Source organism: Macaca fascicularis, chromosome 14, assembly GCF_037993035.2.
Source record: "Macaca fascicularis isolate 582-1 chromosome 14, T2T-MFA8v1.1".
Classification (NCBI taxonomy): domain Eukaryota; kingdom Metazoa; phylum Chordata; class Mammalia; order Primates; family Cercopithecidae; genus Macaca; species Macaca fascicularis.
In genome coordinates this window covers 25,393,280-25,418,998 of record NC_088388.1, presented here as the reverse complement: position 1 = coordinate 25,418,998, position 25,719 = coordinate 25,393,280, and the positions used below count along the sequence as shown (strand labels likewise).

General features: G+C 36.7%; 1 protein-coding gene across 31 annotated transcripts in view; it reads right to left on the bottom strand.

Annotated features, from left to right (window-relative positions):
- The window catches only part of LRRC4C (leucine rich repeat containing 4C), a 1,324,460-nt gene that overhangs the window by 207,546 nt on the left and 1,091,195 nt on the right, over positions 1-25,719 (bottom strand). Inside the window, exon 7 of one of the 31 annotated variants that reach the window (XR_012423321.1) lies at positions 2,320-2,648. The exons of the other annotated variants lie outside the window; for them this stretch is intronic. The gene's annotated coding sequence lies outside the window, so the exon portion shown is untranslated. Of the gene's footprint in view, positions 1-2,319; positions 2,649-25,719 lie in introns of those variants that run through there. 31 annotated transcript variants of the gene reach the window in all.

Genomic DNA, 25,719 nt, shown 5'->3' with positions numbered 1-25,719 from the left:
TTCTAGAGCACCTATTCTGGAAAGAACACTGTGCTAAAAGCAACACAGATCCTACTTCAAGGAACCCACCCTCTATTGAATGAGGTAGTAATGTATATAAACAATTATAGAATAATATGACATATTCTAGGATTAAACAATGTATGTATTAGGTGCTATTGGAGGTACCTAGATAAGACTGAGGAGGATCAAGGACAACTTTCTGAAGAAATTAGGCTTTAAAACCAAGTAGGCATTAGTTAATTAAGGAAGTATAGAAGATCTCACTAGTCAGAGGGAAGACCCCGTAAAAGAGCCTGATATCTTCCCTTCAATGAACAAGAAATTCAGAATGATTAGTGTGATAGGTGGCAAGTATGTGATTGTGTGTGAGTTTATGTGTGTTTAGTGTGTAGGTACACATGCTTACCTAGAAGTGTGAATGTAACAAATTGACATCCATGATTAGGCAGACCAATTAATGAGCTATGTCATATGTCATAAGGAGTTTGAACATGATCCTTAAAATTATGCAGATGCAGAAGTTCTGATGGATTTTAAGTAAGCTTGATTCTAAAAGTATTGCTCTGGCAATAGCACAGAGAATGGATGAAAGGTGAGTGGTTTTTTTCCATAAAGGTGAGGAGTTTTTTGTCAGATGTCAAAAGAAGACTTAGTAAATCCACGCTTGAATTCATATGACATCAGATGCAAGACACAGGTAGCAGAGAATGTCATAGAAGCTTAGCAATTCTAAATCTCATGGCAAAATGAAATAGGCAATGAAAATTAGAATTAGCAGTGCTGTATCTGAGTTCTACCACCCTCACTCACTTATGAAAAACAATAAACTGAGCACTAACTATGCACCAGGGATAGTATTAGATCCAGTGACAGAGTAACGAATAGGCTAGGTAAGGTCCCAGCTCTCAAGATATCTATATTTTCTTGAAAGCATGAGAAAGAACAATTCTTGAGAAACATTTCTTGATAAATGAGACAGAACAATTAAGCAAATACAAATATTTACAGATTAGGGTAAAAATTATTGAGAAATAAACAGGGTGATGTGATAATGACTAGGATGGGGTCAGACAGGGCTGCTTAATTGAAGAGCATAAGCTTTGGATTGGGGATTCAAATCCCAGCTCTGCTATTTCTCTATTATGCTGTGTTGGCAAGATCTTGTGCCTCAGGTTCCTCTGCTGTAAATTGAAGCTAACTATTCCACTTCATAGTCTTATTTTGAGGACTAAATCAGTTAATAAATACACAAAGATAGGCTGGGCGCGGTGGCTCACGCCTGTAATCCCAGCACTTTGGGAGGCCGAGGTGGGCGGATCACGAGGTCAGGAAATCGAGACCATCCTGGTGAACACGGTGAAACCCCATCTCTACTAAAAATACAAAAAATTAGCCGGGCGTGGTGGCGGGCGCCTGTAGTCCCAGCCACTCAGGAGGCTGAGGCAGGAGAATGGCGTGAACCTGGGAGGCAGAGGTTGCAGTGAGCCGAGATTGCACCACTGCACTCCAGCCTGGGTGACAGAGTGAGATTCTGTCTCAAAATAAATAAATAAAATAAATAAATAAATAAATAAATAAATACACAAAGATTAGCCCAGTGCTTAGCAAATAGAAATGCTCAAAATTACTATTAGTATAGTCATAGTTACCATTATTACTTTATTAGTATTATTTCTCTTCTACAAATAGATCGGCAATGGAAGGACTAGTTGAAAGGTGAAATTTGAGCTTAAACCTGAAGAACGAGAAAGAGCCAGACATGGGTAAAGCCTTAGGAAACATATTCATGCCATTTCCTAACAAAGCCAACAACAGTGCAAAATTTCTGAAGTGACCTTAATGTTAAAATGTCTTCAACTTATTAGAAACTACTTCAGTATTATTATGTAAGTTTCAGCTACTTTTGCTTTGACTCCAGGAAAGGAAGGGTCACTTATCTAAATTAAGAATCCAGGCCAGGCATGATATCTCATGCCTGTAACCTCAGCACTTTGGTAGGCCAAAGCAAGAGGGCAGCTTGAACCAGGAGTTCAAGATCAGCCTGGGCAATATAGTGAGACCCCATCACTTAAAAAAGGAAAATAGCCAGGTTTGGTGGCACCTGCCTATAGTCCAAGTTACTTGGGAGCTGAGTGGGGAGGGTCGTTAGAGCCCAGAAGATAGAGGCTGCAGTAAGCTTTGATGGTGCTACTGCTCTGCAGCCTGGGCAACAGAGCAAGGCCCTGTCTCAAAAGAAAAAAAAAAAAGAAACCATATTTGCTAGGATTATATAAAAAAGTCATGTTTGAAAGATAGCTACTAATACTTATTTTTTTCATTTTTAATCAACACCAGGCAGCCAATGATCATAGCTAATATCAGAAACTGTCATTTTCCAGCAAATAAATGTGTCAATGATTGGGATGATAGAAATTAATGGTGTTCAACATATATGGATTGACAAACATATTTGAGATACTACTCACAATCAGATTAAGACCATTTAAGAATCTAGTGAGGCCAGAGGCATGTATCTTTAAGTTAGGGATGACACCCAAAGCTTTGATCTGTAACTGGTTCTCTGTCTAGCCATGGGTGAGAAGAACACTGATTGATCCAACCATAAGGTTGGAATGCTGTCTGCTGAAAGGTGGCATTTTGAAAACCTAAAAAAAAAAAAAAGAAAAAAAAAAGGTGGAATTTTGTTGCACTTAGAACAGGTTATAAAAACTGTTGCTTGCTTGCTCACTATTGAAAGCATGTTTGTCTAATACAACTTTGTGTTTACCAAAATTAAGTACTGAGGGCATAGCTAACACTATGGGCTCAGGCTTCTTTGCGATTATTATTTACCAAAAATAAGTCTGGCCGGGCGCAGTGGCTCAGGCTTGTAATCCCAGCACTTTGAGAGGTTGAGGTGGGTGGATCACTACGTCAGAAGTTCAAGACCAGCCTGGACAAGATGGTGAAACCCCGTCTCTACTAAAAATACAAAAATTAGCTGGGCATGGTGGCAGGTACCTGTAATCCCAGCTACTGAGGAGACTGAGGCAGAGAATTGCTTGAACCCAGGAGGTGGAGGTTGTAGTGAGCCAAGATCATGCCACTGCACTCCAGGCAGGACTCAGTCTCAAAACAACAACAACAACAAAAACAAAAACAAACAAACAACAACAACAAAAAACGATTGCTGTGTGTTGTGCAGGGCCAAAGAAGCTTAGATCAGTTTGCAATACTTAACCTGTCCAAGGACAAACAAAAAACCATTGCTTCTGGAGTATGATAAAGACATTGCTAGAAATTGAAATTAAGAGAGCTAGACAGAAATCAAACAATGCAGGAACTTGCAGCTCCTGACAGCATTGCTGGATTTCATTCTCATTGCAATGAAATCTTCTAAGATATAAGTGGAGAGAGCCATTGATATGAGTTTTTTAAAGATGATAATAACCAGTGTGTAGAAAATGGATTGTAAAGGTAAGATTGAGTGCAGAGAGGAAAGTTCAGGAATATTTCAGAAATCTGGGAAAGAGTGATAAAGGTTTCAAACATAGCCGTGGAAATGGACACAGAAATGTAGATCGGTTTTGAAATATGTTTTGGAAGAAATCTTAATAGGATTTGCTTGTGGATTAGAAGTAAAAAATACCACAAGAAAAGATTCAAGTGTAGGACTACTGTTGGGAAATTTTAATGCTGAATGTGGTTAGTTGAGGTGGTCTATGTCTGAGAGTTGAGGTGCATCCTTATCGCTAATAGGAGCCTCTCTCAATGACAGAGAAAGAAATGTAAGTCTCCTGTTGACTTCTATGAGGAGCCATGCAGAAATCTGCCATTTCCAATGACAGGACTTTCAACAGAGGCTACTTTTGGAGAATGCATGCCCTTTGGAGTCACGTGAGATGCCTTGCTTACATAGAGAGGCTATTTTTTTTTCATAAATAAATAGGAAGATCTAAATGGGAAATCTCAGTGTTTCATATTTATTTCAAATTCATTGAGCCTTACTGTTCCCTTGTAGAAAATGAATGACCAAGAAAAGGGCCTCTATTATTATCTGTTATCAGAAAGAAGTTGGTATTAATTACACTTGCTCTTAGCCAAAAGGCTGAGAAGCGATATTCATCAAAAGCTATGGAGCTTCAAAATAATCTTGGATTTGAGTTCAGTATATGAATATGTTTTCATAGTCACTGATTTAGTCAGTCAGTCAGTCCATCTGTCAGTCTATCAGTCAGCCATTCCCTTAATAAACATTTACTTGAATTAGCTATGCACTGGGCCAGGTGTTGGTGATGAGTCTTTTGTAACTTCTCTTCTGCCTGTACATTTTCTAAATTTTTAGTCTATTAAACAGCAACAAAAAGTATCTCAAGCAGAATTCATAAAACTGATTTCACTACACTCTACATTGACTCTAGAACTACAGCAAAATTTAGTAACCAAAACAATAAAGTTAATTACTTTTATGTTGACCAATAAAAACTTTCATCCTTTAGAATATCAAGAAAAAATTTTCACTTATGCTTCCAAATTCTAATTGTGAATTTGCTTGAAATTTTTTAAAGAAAGGAATTAATCATTATGTAAAAATGTCATGATCTTTATACATGTTAACAAATATGTAACACAGACAGTGACAGGGTTTGTAGACAGACATTACTAAAAGTGAAATATTTTTATACATATTTTAAAAGAATTTGCTTTGCATAGTAAGAACTAAAATGAGAACATTTATACCCAAACTTGATATTCCACTCTTCCATGGCCTGTGAAGGGTTGGAAAGATAGTTCAGTATTCTGTGCCACAATATTTTTATCTAAAGTGGAGTTAAATCTATGTAGTCACTTTATCCTGATTTATTTTAACATGAGAATTACAAGTCTGGTGTCTAGGAAGCCTGCTAGGCTCTCTGGTTTTTATGTCAAAATAAAGAGACCATATCATTACTATCACCTGAAGTAAAAAGAAATTAAGAGATGAATTGCCTAAAAGAACATATTCACATCATTATCAGTTCAACGGTACAGTATAATACTGCCACACATTGTGTGATTTTTTTTCATATTTGCCTTTAGCTATTGGAGACAACTAAAGTTGTTGACAAGTTGCATGCATATTTTAATCCACATCATCATACTCCTTCTGTGACTTCTCTAAGGCAGGCAAGAATAGTCGACCACTGGAATAAGTCTTTCTGGATTAATGTTTAATAATTGAGGTATTGTACATTTCCTGAGGATTTATGAGCTGGTTAAAAAATTAGTAATCTCACAAGTACTCGGGTGGTATCACTTTGTAATTTTCCCCCAGAGAATAACTTTGATAATCACTTCTGTCATAATTTAAAAATGAAAGAGAAGTGATTATCAGTTTAAATACAGAATATTTTATGGTTTATTTGCATTTGGAGGGCTCAGAGACTAATGGTTTCCATTTAGACAATTCATAAATGTGAAAAAGGTAACCGGATAATAGCAGCATGAGGGGGGTAATTCCTAAAACTTTCTGCATGAAGTGTATTAAATAGCTTCTTTTCAAAGACATATTAATATATTTTAATGTTTTTATGATGCCACCTTAGTAACTCAAAAAGAACAAATACTACCACAAATAAAAGTTGATCTGTCTGTGGGGGAAAATTGAGACCTGTGATGAGCCGAAAAGTAAGCTTAGTGCAAATAGACCATGAGTGAGTGACAAAATGCTACTCGTTATAAGTGGGGCTGATTCTGTACTCCATACACTCTCATTATGTATTCTGCTAATAGCACAAGGAAGTGAAAATAACAGTTAGTTCTGTAAAGAGCTGGGTGCAACATTAAGATTTAATTAAACCTTGTTTTACTTGGGCAAGCTAGTCATGCAGTGATGTCACAGGAGAACAGAACCCAACACTCTGATGACGAGGAGCAAAACGTGTAGCTGAAATGCCAGTGCACATAGCTAATGTAAACAAGTTGAGGGGAGCAAGGGAAACAGTGCAGTAAACTGAAACCATGCCACATGAGTCATGCTGGAAGGATGTGAGGGTGTTGAGTCTGTAGAAAGCAAACAGACTTTGAGAGGACTGGGCAGGAATCAGGGTTTCTGGGTTATTCTGGTAAACTATGATTCAAACTCTTTTGTGTACCTCATGGTATAGAACAGGAAACAAAGGTAGGGATGACAGGAAACAGGAAATGCAATTTTGGCTCAACATAAAAAAATTCTACCTGTCAAAACTATCCAAGAGTAGAATAGACTGTCGTTGAAGGTAATCAGTTTATAATCATTTGAGGTATTCAAGTATTGACTGCACAACCGCTTGGTAGTTATTTCCCTTTTCTTTCTTTTCTTCTTTTTTTTTTTTTTTTTGACGGAGTCTCAATCTGTTGCCCAGGCTGGAGTGCAGTGGTGCAGTCTTGGCTTGCTACAACCTCCGCCTCCCAGATTCAAGCAATCCTCCTGCCTCAGCCTCTCAAGTAGCTGGGACTACAGGCACATGCCACCATATCCGGCTAATGTTTTGCATTTTTAGTAGAGATGGGGTTTCACTGTGTTAGCCAGGATGTTCTCAATCTCCTGGGCTCGTGATTCACCCGCCTCGGCCTCCCAAAGTGGTGGGATTACAGGGGTAAGCCACCACGCCCGGCCGGTAGTTACTTTCTAACTAGGTATAGTGCCATTCTCAGAATCCAATGAGTCATACCAGTTGGGTGTTAAATTAATGAAGAAGAGGTAGTCAAATTATGAATCTATATAAATTGCACTTACTTACATAGTAGAATTTGAGGTGGTGTGATACTCATTTTATCTGTCAGCTTGACTGGGGTAAATGATACACAGCTAGCTGGTAAAACATTATTTCTGGGTGTGTCTGTGACGGTGTTTCTGGGGAAAGTTAGCATTAAAAAGGTAGCTCTCTCACTTATAAAAATATTATTTTTAATTAACATATAATAATTGAATGTATTTATGGGGTACAGAGTGATATTTTGATGCATGTATACAATGTGTAATGATCAAATAAGGGTAATTACCATATCTACAACCTTGAACACTGATTATTTCTTTATGTTGGGAACATTCAGAATCTTGTATTAGTCTGTTCTCATGGTGCTATGAAGAAATACCCAAGACTGGGTAATTTATAAAGGAAAGAGGTTTAATTGACTCACTGTTCTGCATGGCTGGGGAGGACTCAGGAAACTTACTATCATGGTGGAAGACACCTCTTCACAGGGTGGCAGGAGACAGAACGAGCTGAGCAAAGGAGGAAAAGCCCCTTATAAAACCATCAGATCTCATGAGAACTTACTCACTATCATGAGAACAACATGGAGGTAACCAACTCCATGATTCAATTACCTTCTACCAGGTCCCTCCCATGATGTGGGGATTATGGGAACTACAATTCAAGCTAAGATTTGGGTTGGGACACAGCCAAACTGTATCACTTGTCTTCTAGCTATTTGAAAATATAAAATAAATTACTGTTAACTATACTGTTATAGAGCACTAGAACTCATTTCTCCTATCTTGTAATTTTGTATCCATTAACCAATTGTTCACTATTCTTCCCTTCCCCATCCCCTACCCATACTCTAGGAACCACTATTCTACTCTCTACTGCTACAGGATCAACTTTTTTAGCTTTCATATATAAGTGAGACCATGTAGTACTTACTATGTCTCACCCCAGTTAGAGTGACAATTATCAAAAAGACAAAAAAAAAAAAAAATAGCAAATGTTGGTGAGGACATGGAGAAAAGGGAATTCTTATACACTGTTGGTGGGAATGTTAATTAGTGTAGCCATTATGGAAAACAGTATAGAGGTTTCTCCAAAAGCTAAAAATAGAACTACCATATGGTCTAGCAATCCCACTACTTGGTATACATCCAAAGGAAAGAAAATCAGTATGTCAAAGATGTATCTGCATTCCCATGTTTCTTGCAACACTATTTACAATAGCCAAGATATAAAATCAACCTACATGTCCATCAATAGATGAATGAATGAAGAAAATGCGGCATATATACACAATGAAATACTATTTATCTATAAAAAAAGAATGAAATACTGTCATTGACTGAAACATGGATGGGCGTGGAGGATATTACAGTAGGTAAAATAAGCAAGGCACAGAAAGTGATTAACATTTGAATGAGTAGACTGAGCAAAGAAACCTCCCGTCTCCAGAGTGGGCAGGCATCATCCAACTGGTTGAATGGCCTAATAGAACCACAAGGTGGAAGAAGGTTGAATTCTGTCTCTCTTCTTGAGCTGAGACATGCGTCTTCTCCTGCCATCAGGTATCAGAACTTCTGGTTCATGGATCTTCGAACGCTGAGACTTAACACCAGTAGCCCCAAACCCTGCCATTCTTCAGACTGGGACTGAGTTATGCCACCAGCTTTTCAGGTTATCCAGCTTGCAGGAAGCATATTGTGGGACTTCCTAGTTTCCATAATTACATAAGACAATTCCCATAATATTAATAAATCCTGCATACATGTTCATTTTTATATATTCTATTGGTTCAGCTTCTCTGGAGAACCCTAGTGAATACAGGTAAGATTAACAGCATTGACCCAAGTGCCGTAACATGTAAATTAACACTTGAGAAGCAATTTCTGTGATGAAGCTTTTTCTATATTTTGTGACCTTTAAAAATTGAATGCACTTTAGCAGTATATTAGTTTCCTAGGGTGGCCATAACAAAGTGTCACAAATGAGGTGGCTTAAAACAGCAGCAATTTATTTTCTTACAGTTCCTGGAGGTCAGAAGCCAAAAAGTAAAATATGGCCAGGCCCCAATCTCTCTGAAGGCTCTATGGGGGAATCTTTCCTTGTCTCTTCTTGCTTTTAGTAACTCCAAGCGTCCCTTGGTTTGTGGCACTTTAACTTCAATTTCTGCCTCCATCTCCATATGGCCTTCTTCTCTCTATGTGTGTCTTCCTGTATGTCTAATTTTTATTTTAGTTCATTTTTTCAAGACACCAGTCATTGGAGTTAGGGCCCACCTAAATCCTAATCTCATTTTAACCTGATTGTATCTGCAAAGACTCTATTTTCAAATAAGGACACATTTATAACTACCAGGGGTTAGAACTTTAACATATGTTTTTTGAAAACACAATTCAACTCACAACAAGCAACGTTACATCTTTTTATCATCAACACTTGTGTAAATTAAGGTATCTAATTTTTATTTTAAAAGTATTCTTCCTTTCCTGGACTTTATCTCCCTGTGTTTTATTCTTTCCACTTTCCAAGCTAATGAAGCTAAAGCACATTTAACTCTCTGAACACATCATCTTCTTTTACATAATAGTTCATGGATTGGAGCATTCTGCCTTGTCCATGTCAATACTTTCTAGTTGTTCTACAACTTTTAGCTACGTTATGTATTTCTTATATCTGTTAGGCAAAATAGAGTTTCCTTCATCTTCTGTTCTCATTATAGCATCTGCATATATCTTCACTAAGCCAGTTGTCAAGCCATATCATTAACATTTATTTCTCTCTCTCTCTCTGAAACAGTAAGTTATTTAAACGCAGGGACCATGTTTATCACACATAGATATTTAGTGAATTAATGGACGACTGAGTAGGTACACTTATGACCCATGCAAGTGTCTGAAAGAATCTGAATATATGAGGTGTTCTGGATATTAAAACAAGAATAGCATAGAGAGTGAAGGCCACCAAAAATATCTTACTTTCAATTTTTTTATGAACTCCTCCTCTTGCTATAATCAAACAATATATAAGGGAATCCTTACTCCTTAAGTTCAGTTTTATTAGTGGGTATGCGGAATTATTCTGATTAATCATCTTTATATATTCATTCATATTATTTAATTATACATACACATATTTGTGAGATGCTACAACATATAAAAGTTTTTAACGTAGAAAAGCCTTGGACTTTTTGTTTGTACATTTTAAAGTAATATTAAGCATATTATTTATGAGTGAAAAATTGCAGTTGTCGAGTTATTTTTAAAATTGTAAATATGACCTGGCATGGTGGCTCACACCTGTAATCCTAGCACTTTAGGAGGCCGAAGTGGGAGGATCACCTGAGGTCAGGTGTTCGAGACCAGCCGGGTCAACATGGTGAAACCCCATCTCTACTGAAAATACCAAAACCAGCCAGGCATGGTAGCAGGTGCCTGTAATCCCAGCTACTCAGGGGACTGAGGCAGGAGAATCTCTTGAACCTGGGAGGTGGAGGTTGCAGTGAGCTGAGATTGTGCCATTGCACTCCAGCCTGGGGGACAAGAGCGAGACTTTGTCTCAAAAAAAAAAAAAAAAAAGACATTATAAATACGTGGGATTGTGTGACTCTTAACTGAGGAACAGTTTCCAATAAGTATTGATAATGATCAGATGAGTGACTTCAATTCATTTCCAGTGGTCAGGTCACTGTTATGATACATTTTTATTGCTGGTATTGTTGTGTAGAAGACAGAGAGTGATAGGGAGGAAGGAAAAAAGGAGGAAAGGAAGAGAAGATAAGAAATAAAGTAAAAATCTTAGTTAGATACCCCCAATTATCTTAACGCTTTATCATACATCACTGTCTGCTGACTGGCTGGATGGCTTACACAAACAACAACAACAAAAACGTTCTTAGTGGATACAATTCTGCAGTCCTTGGTGCTTCAGATGGGAAAACCTAACCTGGTATTTTTCCTTGCTGTGTTTTAGTATGTACACAGAGGATGCTGCTGGGGATCCTGTTACATTTTATATTTAAGGGCACCTATAATGTTTTCAAAGGTCTTAAGACTGCTAAATGATTTCTAAATATTAAGTTTGTGGTTACTGGGAACATTTGCTTAGCAAGGACACAATTGAAACATTTTAGTAAAGCTTTTAATAATGGTTTCAGAAGATCACACACACACACACACACAGTAAGCCAATGGGTATTATTATCCATAAGGCCAGTAGGCTAGAGTTTGAGAAGATTGAGAAAATAAGTTTTGAGGACATAATAAAAGATTTTAAGAGCAGTCTACTTCACTATTTCACAGTAATACACCACCAAGTGTGAGTAGGGGAAGAAGGTAATTATATTTTATTTTGCTGTCTACATTCTATCTCATTGGGTGTGTATACTCATAATTGTTTTGTGGTTACTTGCAATATTCAAGCAATTATAAGCACATTAATTAACAAATAATACTTCTGGCAGAGTACTGAGGTCACCAATCTATAATACTTAAATATGTACATATATATGCATATGCATACATAAATATGCAAGCCATCCAGCCAGTCAGCAGAGAGCAAGGCATGAAAAAAAAAGGATTAACACAATTCAGAGTACTTATCTCAAATTTTTACTTTATTTCTTTCTTCTCTCCCTTTTATCTTTCCTTCTTCCCTCCCTCCTGGGCTACCTAAAAGCAGCAGCAGCAACAAAGCAGGAACAAAACCATATAGGATAATAGTGATCTGGCCACTGAAAATCAGTAGAAATCACTAAACCCATTCATCTGATCATTATCAATACTCATTGGAAACTTTTGCTTGGTTAGTCAACCAATATCTGGTTGAGTCACAAAATCCCACGTATTTATAACTTTTAAAGTAACTAAGCAACTATAGACTTTTCACTCATAAATAATAGGCTTGACACTATTTTTTAAATGTACAAACAAAAAACAAAGGCTTTTATAAATTAAAACATTTTAATACATTGTAGCATCTCATAATTTCTCTTATTTCCTGTGTTACATTCTTTTAGGTGCAGAAACCATGACCCTGTACACAAAAGTCAGAATGCAACGTGTGTCTGTGCTATATTGTTTAATTTATACATATTTTTATTATATCAAGAAAGAGGTGGGTTTTGTAGATGATATTTAAAGACATATCAAAAAATATATTTCTGAATTAGAATTTAGGCTTAACATTTCTTCTTCAGTCTATAAATCCTACACCTAAGTCCTCTCTTATTGAGATGTAAGACAGAAGGTGAACTTTCTTATTACAGGGCTTTTCAAGCATCCTTCCAAATGAAATAGCCAAAACAATAGAAAATAAAGAATTAAGACATTTAATAAAACTGGAATGGATTCTAATTGTATTTACTTTGCTAGAGCACGAAAAATGTATTATGTGATTAGGATGGAGAAGCAGAAAATCTTAGAAATGTAGTTATGACAATTGTTAGATGTGCCAAATTCAAATGTTCACCCAGGTGAATTTCTTTTTCACCATCATTGTATGACACTCTTCTGCTTCTGATTATACCTACATCATGGAAGACTTAACTTTTTATAACGGTGCCTATCTTGAAGAGAATGGATTCATCTAACTTTTTGAAATTTCCTGTTTATGTAATTACTCATTCAGTCCATGTCTAGAGTAGTACTGTGTAATGCAGCTAAGTACATGAGTTCTGGATCCAGATAAACTGGATTCAAGTCTATACTCCAACTTTTACTAGCTCTATGACTTCAGGAATGTTTTTCATCTCTTTGCCTCATGAACTTCATCTGTAAAATGTAGACACTAATAGCCTCCACCACATAGGGTCATTTTGAAAAGCGCTCCATATCAAGCACACAGACCAGTGTCTGATACATACTAAGCATTGTATGAGGTCTTTATATTTAAGTTGAATATATAGTTTTTAGTAGAGTACTATTTGCCAGACATTGTCCTAGATGATGGCGATATAATAGTAGCCGAAACAAAATCCCTGCCTGCGTGAAATCTACCTTTTAACCTGAGTAACTGTGACAGAACATAGGTAGCTATTCGCCAAACCTTTCTCCTTTTTCTTGACAGACTGCTGAACTACATATCCCAGTTTTTTTCTACGGTGATGTGTATCCATAGGACTGAGTTGTGGCCAAAGGAGTGTGAAAGGAAGTGATGTGCACTATTTTGGGCCTGGCTAATACATGTTTCCCACATACCATTGATTCTTCTCTCTTCCCTTGCCTGCTTGCTATATGAAGACGCCTGGACAAACTTGAATGCCACAGGCTTACAGAAGTCAGTCTTTATTCCTGAATGACTGTATGGAGCAGATCCCCAGCCTCATCTTGCTGCTGCCACCAACATTCAGATTCATACAACTGGGAAAAAACTATCCTCTATTGTACTATGCTGTTAAAACTTCAAGGATTATGTCTCACAGCATTTAGTATCACTTCAGTTAATGTGGAGAGAGTAAGTAGACACATAAATCTGAAGTATAATATCAGCTAGTGCTAAGTGCAATGCAGAAGAGCGAATCGGGCCAGGTGCGGTGGCTCACACCTGTAATCCCAGCATTTTGGGAGGCCGAGACGGGCGGATCACGAGGTCAGGAGATCGAGACCATCCTGGCTAAACAGTAAAACCCCGTCTCTACTAAAAATACAAAAAAATTAGCTGGGCGTGGTGGCGGCGCCTGTAGTCCCAGCTACTGGGGAGGCTGAGGCAGGAGAATGGCGGGAACCCGGGAGGCGGAGCTTGCAGCAGTGAGCCGAGATCTCACCACTGCACTCTAGCCTGGGCGACAGAGTCAGACTCCATCTCAAAAAAAAAAAAAAAAAAGAAGAGTGAATCAGGGAAAGGGAGTGGAGGAGAGTGGTCAGGGACGTCCTCACCATGATGCGCACATCTGAAGCAAGATATGTAAAGAAACGCATGTACAGCTATAGAAAAAGCACTCCAGACAAAAGCAATCCGGAGAGCAAAACCCCGATGTGGGAGAGTGCTTGGAATTTTCACAGCTTCGTGAGAAAATCAGCATCGGCTGGAACTGAGTAAAAAATGTGTTCAGAGGGAATCAGAGGACAGACCAGTAAGGCTTTACAGATGAGGGTAAAAATTGTGGATTTGATTGGAAGATTTTCAGAAAGGAAATCATGCAATGTAATTTACATTTTTAAATAATCACTCTAGCTCCTGTGCAGAGGGTGAGTTAGGAAATGATTGAAAGCTGAAATATCATTTATGGAGCTATTACAGTAGCTTTGAAAACAACACAATGGCAGCTTAAGTCTTCTTATGTCTGTGTTTTTGCTCCCTAGAACCTTTGTCCATTTGTCACAAAACAATGGATCATAAATACACCATAAAGTCAATAATCTGCAAGAATTGTTTTATGATAAATGGACAAAGGTTTTAAATAAGGACAACAGTTTAAAATAGGTTATAATCTGAAATAATCTGTTTACTCCTCTCCCAGAAGCACTTGAGTTTGACACCATCATTCTTTTTAATGTTTGTTTTAAATTCAGGGGCACTTGTGCATGTGTGTTACATAGGTAAACTTGTGTCATAGGGGTTTGTTGTACAGATTATTTCATCACCCAGGTATTAAGCCTAGTGCCCATTGGTTATTTTTCCTGTCCTCTCACTTTTCCCATTCTCCACCCTCTGATAGGCCCCAGTGTGTGTTGTTCCCTTCTATGTTCATGTGTTCTCATCATTTAGGTCCCACTTATAAGTGAGAACATGCAGACACCATCATTCTTAAATCCATTCATAATTACATGTGGTTCCCTAGATATGCCCTACAACTCTTACCTTTCTAAAGCTGGAGATAATTCATCAAACTGTGGAAATCTTGTTTTAGATTTTCTAAACTTAAACCCTATCACATCTATTTTTAATTTCTGTGATTGATACTTTCTAAAATGCTTTTAAATTTTCTTTTACACGGAACTAGTACAACTCTTGACTATATTGTTCATATGAAGATGTGGCTGTTTGGAAACAGCTTGACTTCTATCATAGCAATTGAAATTATATCTCCAAAGAACATGTTCTAAAGGTAGTAAATAAGTTCAATGTGAAAAAGGGTTTTGTAGTAAGATATGTTTTGGAGTCATTGAACTAAATAAAATTAGTTGGATCCAACTTCTGTGGGGCAGTTCAGAGAATTTAGCATGCTTTTATGTATATGACTCTCCATGAGTTAAAATAATATTTGGAGTATTTATCAAACTTAATTGACTAGAGAAGTCTTTCCTCTTTTGTAGGATATTTCAAAGGACTAAATAAAGTTCTGTTGAATACATGCTACTGATTTCCAGAGGACAGAAGTTTTAAATAAGTTTTAATCTGATGTGCTCTAAAAGCAGCAATCTGGCCGGGCGCGGTGGCTCAAGCCTGTAATCCCAGCACTTTGGGAGGCCGAGACGGGCGGATGACGAGGTCAGGAGATCGAGACCATCCTGGCGAACACGGTGAAACCCCGTCTCTACTAAAAAAATACAAAAAACTAGCCGGGCGAGGTGGCGGGCGCCTGTAGTCCCAGCTGCACAGGAGGCTGAGGCAGGAGAATGGCGTAAACCCGGGAGGCGAAGCTTGCAGTGAGCTGAGATCCGGCCACTGCGCTCCAGCCCCGGCGACAGAGCGAGACTCCGTCTCAAAAAAAAAAAAAAAAAAAAAAAAAAAAAAAAAAAAAAAAAAGCAGCAATCTATATGACCAAAATGGTAATTCAGCATTGAAATGAATATGAGGACTATCTTGTACACTCATACTAATCTCATTCCTCAGAAAAACTTCTTTTGGTAATATTCTCATGAAGAAATCATTTCGAAAGTAATTTTTTTAAAAATGAAAATGACAGCAGGGAATTTGTTAATATTACCTAAACTTACTCCAACATTTCTGAATAAACCGTACATGAATCTCATCTATTCAGAGTTATCTTCATTAAAAATAAGATTTGGGGGAGTCTGGTAGGAAAAGGCTTCGTTCTGTTTCTGGTCACTAGACTATAAAAAGAGAAGGAGACTCCTGTTGTTAGAAATTTACAGTATAGCAGAGATGACTCATCCCATCACTCAGAAGCCTCCAGAAAGCCATAGATGAATGCTGTTTGCTTCGTGTCTGCATTCATCCTTTTCCTGTTTCCTGTTTCAAGATGAGTAACCAGTTACAAAGGACCAGTGGGTGTTTTCACACCTTTTCCTCCTCTTTATTAAGGTAAACTTTACAGCCCAAGTGTGACAGGTAGTGTTTTGGCACTCTAGATTTCTTCCAGGAACATATTATCTAACTCTGCAGGAGTTGGAGACTTTAGATTGTCTCAGGATTAATAGATACCACTTTGCCATCAGCAAATTCTTTGTACCCAGGAAACAAGTTTGTAGTCAGGTATGCTATCTTTTCTTTGGACAGTCTATAGTAGTTGTCCAAAAATAAAGAACTCTTTGTCTTTCCACAATATAATAAAAATAACATGGATTATAGAATTAAAAAACCCTCGAACTCCGTATCTGTTAGTCAAGGTGCTTAATGTATATAAGCCTGTTATTTAATTTCTCAAATGGGCAAAAAAATCAACCAACTAACTTCACAAGGGTGTTCTATGAATTAAAGAGATTTAAAATTTGTACTATTTCAGAATATAAATCTAGGGAAGCAGGTATATGGACTGCATTGTTCTCTTTTCTACCCAATGCCTTGAGCAGTACTTTACATAAAGTAGGCAGGCAATATAGTTTGAATTGTCCTGGTTGAACATACTTAGTATATGGAAGCCCTTTTTATCACAGGTCCCAGTATAAACAAGGTCACCAGTGATTAGACATGGTTTGTGGCAGGAAATTTTTGTTAATCATAAAGTACTGCTTTTAGTATTGAACATGTTTTAGGTGAACAGCTGGGCAGTTGAAAAGACCTTATCAATTGTAATAATATGAATTTCTTCTCTCCTTTATTTTGTGAATTTTCTCCAAGGAGCAATAGTGAGGAGTAACTTCGTGTTTTAGGACAATTATAATATTTAAAGATGATTTTAATATGTTGAATAAAAAGGAAACTGACATTTACTTGGAAATTTGGCATATGTGGTTCCAAGAGAGTAAAAATCTAAAGATTGTGTGGGTGTATGGTTTTTATCATTCTTCCTTATGGTGTTCTGAAATGAATAGCTAGAAATTTTAATTGAGAAACAGTTTCATTAAAATTATCTATATTTTCCATTGCTCTAGTATATTCTAATTTGCCTAAGTACCTGTCTTCTTTATCCCCCTTCCCATCCTGCCCAAGCACATGGTTATTTCTACTTTATATCCTATTTTCCAGCATACAAAAACTAGGGCTAAAATAAAGCAAAACAAGACCCCATAATGCATATGAAATTCTGATTTTTCTTTTTTTCACATGGCCAAAAACGTGAGAAGTTCACCAATGGGTCATGTACAGTTCAAATACTGGTTAGTACTTTTTTTTTTGCATCCCTTTCCTGTAGAAAATAGAAGAAAAAAACAGAAAACTAACAGTGTTGAATTATAACGTAGTCACATAACTACTTTTACCAACCTTGCTCGTTAAAAATTCCTCTTCTCTAAATACACTGGGAATGAGGAATGTATGTGTATTGGGGACTGGGGATAGGGGATACATTTGGAATATAGTATTAATATGTGTAAGTATAAAATGCAATAAATGTGATAAAAGTAATAATAACCTTTATCAATGCTGTGTGCAGGTACTCTGACAAGTGTGGTACAACATTCTTTCATTTAATTCTCACAATTCCACAATATAGGAATTTTGTAGCTATTTTACAAAATCAAGATATTGAAGATCAGATAAATTATTCAATTATACATGTATCATTATGTAATACAATGATATTACTGAATAGCAGAGCTGAGGTTAAATATCAGGTCTGTTTATTCTGGTTTCTGATCACTAAGGACAAAGGGATATGTCTTTTCTAAATGCAGAGGAGCAAATAAAAAAATAAATTTTGAATGACAGAAACCAAAAATTAAGCTCATGTAGTCACTTATCCACCATGGGTGAAGATTTGAAGGTCAACATTCTACCAGTAGTCTCAGCCTCACAATCCATATAGTTCTGTTAGATGTCATGTTTTGGTGGGGAGTGTAGCACAAAATAAACTAAGGAAACCTTGGACTTGCCAAGGCTCTATTGAAAGTTGTCTGCTGGCATCATAACATCAAAGGCTGTTGAAAGGAGCCTCAACAGTCAAAAACCCTAAAATGAAGTGATGTTTGATATTTCTCATTTCTTTCCCACTTAAAATATATGAACTATAAAAAACTTTCAAATTTATATTAATTTCTTTGTCTTATCATCTTTCAGAGTTCACAAAACAGAAAAGAAGATAGTCATCACAGTTGATACATCACTTTTCGTATCTCAACTTGCCTTTGCCTGAGTGAGTGGCAAGGTTGGGGTTCAATTCTAGAAAGAAATATAAATTGATGTTCCTTGTGCTTAGAAAATGTGGTATGACATACTAAACATTTGATCCTTATTATAGAGATTTTTCTGTGGTTTTCTTTGTAAATCATAGCTCAGTGCTGTGCTTTGTATGTTGATAGAGATTATATTACTGGCACTTTTTCTCAAAAAAAAAAAAAAGTCTTTTTAAAGAAAATACAGCAAAGTTTATCTGTAGCCAAGTCATATGGTTGTCAAATTCTAGAGTATTATTATGAAAAATTAAACATCTTCAGTTTTTCCCCAAATATTAATGTATAAATTTTAGAGCAATTTGATAATTCAGTTTAATCATTTAGAAAAGTAAAGGTGGCCAGGTGCGGTGGCTCATGCCTGTAATCCCAGCACTTTGGGAGGCTGAGGTGAGTGGATCTTGAGGTCAACAGATCGAGACCATCCTGGCCAACATGGTGAAACTCATCTCTACCAAAAATACAAAAAATTAGCTGGGCATGGTGGCATGTGCCTGTAGTCCCAGCTACTCGGGAGGCTGAGGCAGGAGGATCCCTTGAACCCGGGAGGTGGAGGTTGCAGTGAGCCAAGATTGCACCACTGTACTCCAGCCTGGTGGCGGAGTGAAATTCCGTCTCAAAAAACAAAACAAACAAATGAAGAAAAGTAAAGGCTTATATCTCATAAATCAATGAGGAAAATATCTGCAGTTCAGTAGAAAACAGGTAAAGAAGATGGAGAACCACTTGGTAGAAAAATAAAAGCAAATGATTAAAACACATAAAAATTATACAACATAAAGAACTGCTTTAAAGAAAAATAATACTAATGAAACATTTGCTGGCACAATCAGTTTTGTAATGTTCTTTTTGATGTGATCAGTTTTGTACTTTGCTTTTTGAAGTCTCATTAAAAGCACCTTTTCAGAACAAGCATTTGCTTTAATTCTCTTTTCCCAGTTACTGGCTATTCTACTACCCCGTATATACTACATATTGCTAATCATACTATGTAATTTTCCTTTACATTTATCTATTTATCTATCTACCTACCTACATATTTATCCATTCATTCATCCATATTTTAGTCTAGTCATCTCTCCATCTATTTTTATTGTCTATTTTTTTGTCAAATTAAAAGTGGGCTCCATAAGTATAGTAGTAATGTTTCTCTAACTTGCTACTATATATATACTATATATATATATATATTTTTTTTTTCCTAACGTAATGCCTAACACTTAATAGGAGCTCATAAAATGGTTACTGAGGGAATGAGTAAATACTACACAATTGAAGAAATTATATATAAACTGACTCACTACCATTGGAAATTCATATTAGTGGAACTCAGCTTATATATATATATATACTTTGACATGTTTGCTAAGAATGTAACCTTAGGTACATAATGAAGCAATATTTGGATAGCAGAAATCTGGAATTAACCTAAGTCTATCAATAAGAGACTGAATAAACAAATTACTTGACATCCGTATGATGAAGATGCTATTAAGCACTACAATTTATATATATATATACACATTAATTTTTGATTTAGTGGTACATATGCAGGATTGATTTTTAGGTAAACTTTAGGTCGTGGCAATTTGGTATACAGACTATTCAGTCACCCATGTTATAAGCATAGTACCTGATGGGTATTTTATTTCATCTTCTTCTACTTCCCAATCTCCACCCTCAAATAGACCCCGATGTCCTTTGTTCCCCTCTTTGGTCCATGTGTTGTCATTGTTTAGCTCCCACTTATAAGTGAGAACATACAATATTCAAAACCAATATGTTTTTAATGTGAAGTGATATATAAAGATCTCTAAATTCTAGACAAAAAAACTTACAAAAGAACAACGAATCCAGGAGTTGGTTTTTTTGAAAAAAGAAAAAGAGAGAGAGAGAGAGATACACTGTTAGCTAGACTAATAAAGAACTAGAAGAGAGAAGATCCAAATAAACATAATTAGAAATGGCAAAGGGGACATTACCACTGATGCCATAGAAATACAAAAAGGTCTCAGAGACTACTAAGAACACCTCCATGCACACAAGCTAGAAAACCTAGAAGAAATTGATGAATTCCTAGAGACATATAACCTCTGAAGACTAAACTTGGAAGAAGTTGAATCTCTGAGACGACCAATAATAAGTTTCAAAATTGAATCAGTAATAAAAAGCCTGCAAACCAAAAAAAGCCCAGGACCAGGTGCATTTACAACCAAATTCTACCAGATGTATAAAGAAGAGCTGGTGCCATTTCTTCTGAAATGATTCTGAAAAAATTGAGGAGGAGGTACTCCTCCCTAACTCATTCTGTGAGGCCAGCATCATCTTGATACCAAAACCTGGCAGAGATACAACAAAAAAGAAAACTTTAAGCCAACATTCTTGATGAACATACATGCAAAAATCATCAACAAGATACTAGCAAACCAAACCCAGCAGCACATTAAAAAGTGAATCCACCATGATCAAGTAGGCTTTATCCCTGGCATGCAAGGTTGGTTCAACATATGCAAATCAATTAATGTGATTTATCATATAAACAGAACCAAAAACAAAAACCAAATGATTATCTCAATAGATGCAGAAAAGGCTTCCAGTAAAATTCAACATTCCTTTATGTCAACACTCAACAAACTAGGTATTAAAAGAATATACTTCAAAATAATAAGAGCTGTCTATGATAACCCACAGCCAACATCATACTGAATGGGCAAAAAGTGAAAGCATTTCCCTTAAAAACCAGAACAAGTGAAGGATGCCCTCTCTTACCACTACTATTCAATACTGTACTGGAAGGCCTGGCCTGAGCAATCCAGCAAAAGAAAGAAAGAAAATGCATTCAAGTAGGAAAAGAGAAAGTCAAACTACCACTGTTTGCAGACAATATAATTCTATACTTACAAATCCCCATAGTCTCTGCCCAAAAGCTCCTTGATCTGATGAACAACTTCAACAAAATTTCAGGATACAAAATCAGTGTAAAAAATCAGTAGTACTCCTGTACATGAAGAACATGTAAGCTGAGAGCCAAATCAAGAATGCAATCCCATTCACAAGAGCCACAAAGAGAATAAAATACCTAGGAATACAGCTAACCAGTGCGATAAAAGATATCTACAATAAGAATTACAAAACGCTGCTCAAAGATATTGGAGATGATACAAACAAATAGAAAAACATTACTTGCTCATAGATAGGCAGAAGAATCAATATTGTCACACTGGCCACACTGCCCAAAGTAATTTATAGATTCAATGCCATTCTATGAAACTATCAATGACATTCTTCACAGAATTCAAAAATACTATTCTAAAATTCATATGGAACCAAAAAAGATCTCAAATAGTCAAGACAATCCTAAGCAAAATAAACAAAGCTGGAGGCATCACATTACCTGTCTTCAAACTACACTACAAGGCTACAGTAACCAAAACAGCATGATACTGGTACAAAAACAGTTACACAGACCAATAGAATGGAATAGAAAGCACAGAAATAATGCCATATTCATACAACCATCTGATCTTTGACAAAGCAGACAGAAACAAGCAATGGAAAAAGGATTTCCTATTTAATAAATGGTGCTGGGAGAACTGGCTAGCCATATGCAGAAGATTGAAACTGGACCCCTTCCTTATGCCATATACAAAAAATCAACTCAAAATAAATTAAATACTTAAATGTAATACCTACAACTATAAAAACCCTGAAAAATAACATAGGAATTACCATTCTGGTTGTAGGACCAGGCAAAAATTTCATGATGAGGATGCCAAGAGCAATTGCAACACAACCAAAAATTAACAAGTGGGATGTAGTTAAACGAAAGAGATACTTCTTCTTTGAAAGAAACTATCAAAAGAGTAAACAGTCAACCTACAGAATGGAAGAAAAATTTTGCAAACTATGTGATGGACAAAGGTGTAATATTCAGCATCTATTAGGAACTTAAACAAATGCACAAGGAAAAACCAAACAACACCATTAAAAAGTGGGCAAAAGATATGAACAGACACTTCTTAAAAGAATACATATATGAGGCCAACGAGCATATGAAAAACAGCTCAACATCACCAATCATTAGAGAAATGAAAATCAAAAACACAATGAGACACCACCTCACACCAGTCAGAATGGCTGTTATTAAAAAGATAAAAAATAACAGATGCCAGCAAGGTTGTGGAGAAAAAGGAATGCTTATACACTGTTGGTGGGAGTGTAAATTAGTTCAACCATTGCAGAAGACAGTGTGATGATTCCTCAAAGAGCTAAAGACTGAAATACCGTTTCACCCAGAAATCCCATTACTGGGTATATACCCGAAGGAATATAAATTGTTCTCTGTTATAAAGACACATGCATGTGTATGTTCATTGTACCACTGTTCACAATAGCAAAGACATGGAATCAACCTAAATGCCCATCAATAATAGACTGGATAAAGAAAATGTGATACACATACACCATGGAATACTGGGCAGCCATAAAAATGAATGAGATCATGTCCTTTGCAGGGACATAGAAGGAGCTGGAGGCCATTATTCTTAGCAAACTAACACAGTAACAGAAAATTAAATAGTGCATGTTCTCACTTATAAGTCGCAGCTAAATGATGAGAACACATGGACACAGAGAGGGGAAAAACAGACACTGAGGCCTATCAGAGGGTGGAAATAGGAGTGAGAGGATCAGGGAAAGTAATTAATGGGTACTAGGCTTAATACCTGGGTGATGAAATAATCTGTACAACAAATCCCCATGACATAAGTTTACCTATGTAACAAACCTGCACATGTGCACCTGAACTTAAACGTTTTTTTAAAAGCAAACAACATGAATCTCTTTGCATGTCTTCATCAGAGCTCTTGAGTGACAAAGTACATTGTCTATGAGTAGTAGTGTTTAAAAAAATAGTTTTTTTTTTTTTTCTGAGCAGATTTCAAGAATGGATTTGAAATATTCAGCAAGCTATACTATAAATAGATGTGCTGTCATCCAGGCTTTGTCATTCCATTAATGAAGCACAGGCAGAGTGGATTTAGCATAATTCTTAAGGGTCCTAGGATCTGCAGAAAGGTAAATGAGTATTGACTTCAACCTAAAGCCACCGGCTGCATTAACTCCTAATAAGAATCGGCCTATTCTTTCAAGCTTTGAAGCCAGGCATTGACTTCTCCTCTCTTGCTATGAAAGTCTTAGATGGGATCTTCTTCCAAGAGAAGGTTGTTTGTCTACTTGGACAATTTGTTTTTTACTGTAGCCACCTTCATCAGTCATCTTAGCTAGATTTTCTGAATAAATTGCTGCAGCTCGTACATCAGCACTTGCTGCTTCACCTTATACTTTTATGTTGTGGATTTGGTAGTTTTCCTAAACCTTATGAACTAACCTCTACTAGCTTGAAACTTTTCTCCTACAATTTCCTCACCTTTCTTAGCCTTCACTACATTAGGCTTTGGCTTAAGAAAATGTTGCAGCTGGTTTGGTCTATCCAGACCACTAAAACTTTCTTCATATTGGCAACAGGCTGTTTTGCTTTCCTATCATTCATGTGTTCACTGAAGTCTCACTTTTAATTTTCTTCAGAATTTTTTTCTTTGATTTCACAACTTGGCTAAATGTATGGCTTTGTGCCTTCCTTACTAAGCTTAGTCATTTCTAGCTTTTGATTTAATGTGAGAGATGTGCAACACTTCCTTTCATTTGAAAATATTTATTTTATTTTTTTGAGATGGAGTTTCGCTCTTGTTGCCCAGGCTGGATTGCAATGGTGCAATCTTGGCTCAGCACAACTTCTGCCTCCTGGGTTCAAGAAATTCTCCTGCCTCAGCCTCCTGAGTAGCTGGGATTACAGGCATGCACCACCCTCACTGGCTGATTTTGTATTTTTAGTAGAGATGGGGTTTCTTTTTTTTAATTTATTTATTATTATTATACTTTAAGTTGTAGGGTACATGTGCATAATGTGCAGGTTTGTTACATATGTATACTTGTGCCATGTTGGTGTGCTGCACCCATCAACTCGTCATTTACATCAGGTATAACTCCCAATGCAATCCCTCCCCCCTCCCCCCTCCCCCCTCCCCATGATAGGCCCCGGTGTGTGATGTTCCCCTTCCTGAGTCCAAGTGATCTCATTGTTCAGTTCCCACCTATGAGTGAGAACATGCGGTGTTTTGTTTTCTGTTCTTGTGATAGTTTGCTGAGAATGATGGTTTCCAGCTGCATCCATGTCCCTACAAAGGACACAAACTCATCCTTTTTTATGGCTGCATAGTATTCCATGGTGTATATGTGCCATATTTTCTTAATCCAATCTGTCACTGATGGGGTTTCTCCATGTTGGTCAGACTGGCCTCCAAGTCCCAACCTCAGGTGATCTACCTCCTAAAGGAGGTGCCTTAGCCTCCTAAAGTGCTGGGATTACAGGTGTGAGCCATTGCACCCGGCCCATTTGAAAACATTTTAAAGGGCATTGTAGGGTTGCTTACTGGCTTAGTTTCAATATTGTTGTCTCTTAAGAAATTGGGAGGCCCCAAAAAAGGGAGAGATATGACCAGTTGTTGCAGCAGTCAGAATATACACAACATTTCTGGATTAAATGTGTTACACGGGCATGGTTCAAGGTACCCAAAAACAATTAACAATAGTAACATCAAAGAACACAGAGCACCATAACAGATTTAATAATAGTAATAATAATAGTGTTTGAAATATTGTGGGAATTATGAAAATGTGACACAGAGACATGAAATGAACACATGCTTCTGGAAAAACAGTGCTTGCTAGACTTGCTCAATGCAGACTTGCTATAAACCTTCAATTTGTTTAAAAAAAAAAAACCCAAAATCTGTGAAGCACAATAAAAAAAGTATGCATGTATCACCTCAAGTCAGAAAAAAAATATTATTATGACTATTTACATTTTATTGTTGAAGAAACAGACTTAGTATATTTACTTTCCCAGAGGTTCTACATTTCACAAGAGGCACACCTAAGCTTGTCTCTCACACTTAAGTCCAAAATCACATGCACTGGTATAAACTCAAGGAAGAAATGAAACAACTACATTACTCCACTGTTGCTGTCACTCTTGCTCTTTATAGACTTATTTTCATTTGTAGTAGTTATGGGGACATTCTTATGACCTGCATGCCTACCTCTGCTCCCAGCATCTTAGATAACAGCTAATGAGCCTCTGCCCTGCCTTCTTCACCAAAACCCATGAAAACTAAAAGATGTGACAATCCAAATCTGTAACTCTTTCTAATGATTTCAATGTATGATGGAAACTATAATAATTTTAAAAATATCGCTTCTTATGCGACACATAAAGACCTAGTAAAGACATGAAGTAAAGTTTGTGTGAGAAGTGAGATAAAACAGAGAAAGAACAGAGGAAGACAGAGAAGCAATGAGGGAAATGCCTTTTTAAATGTTAACAATAGCTAAAATTTATTGAGTACTTACTATTCAGTGTATTTAATTTTTTATTTTTATGTGCACATAGTAGGTATATATATTTATGGGGTATATGAGATACTTTGAAACA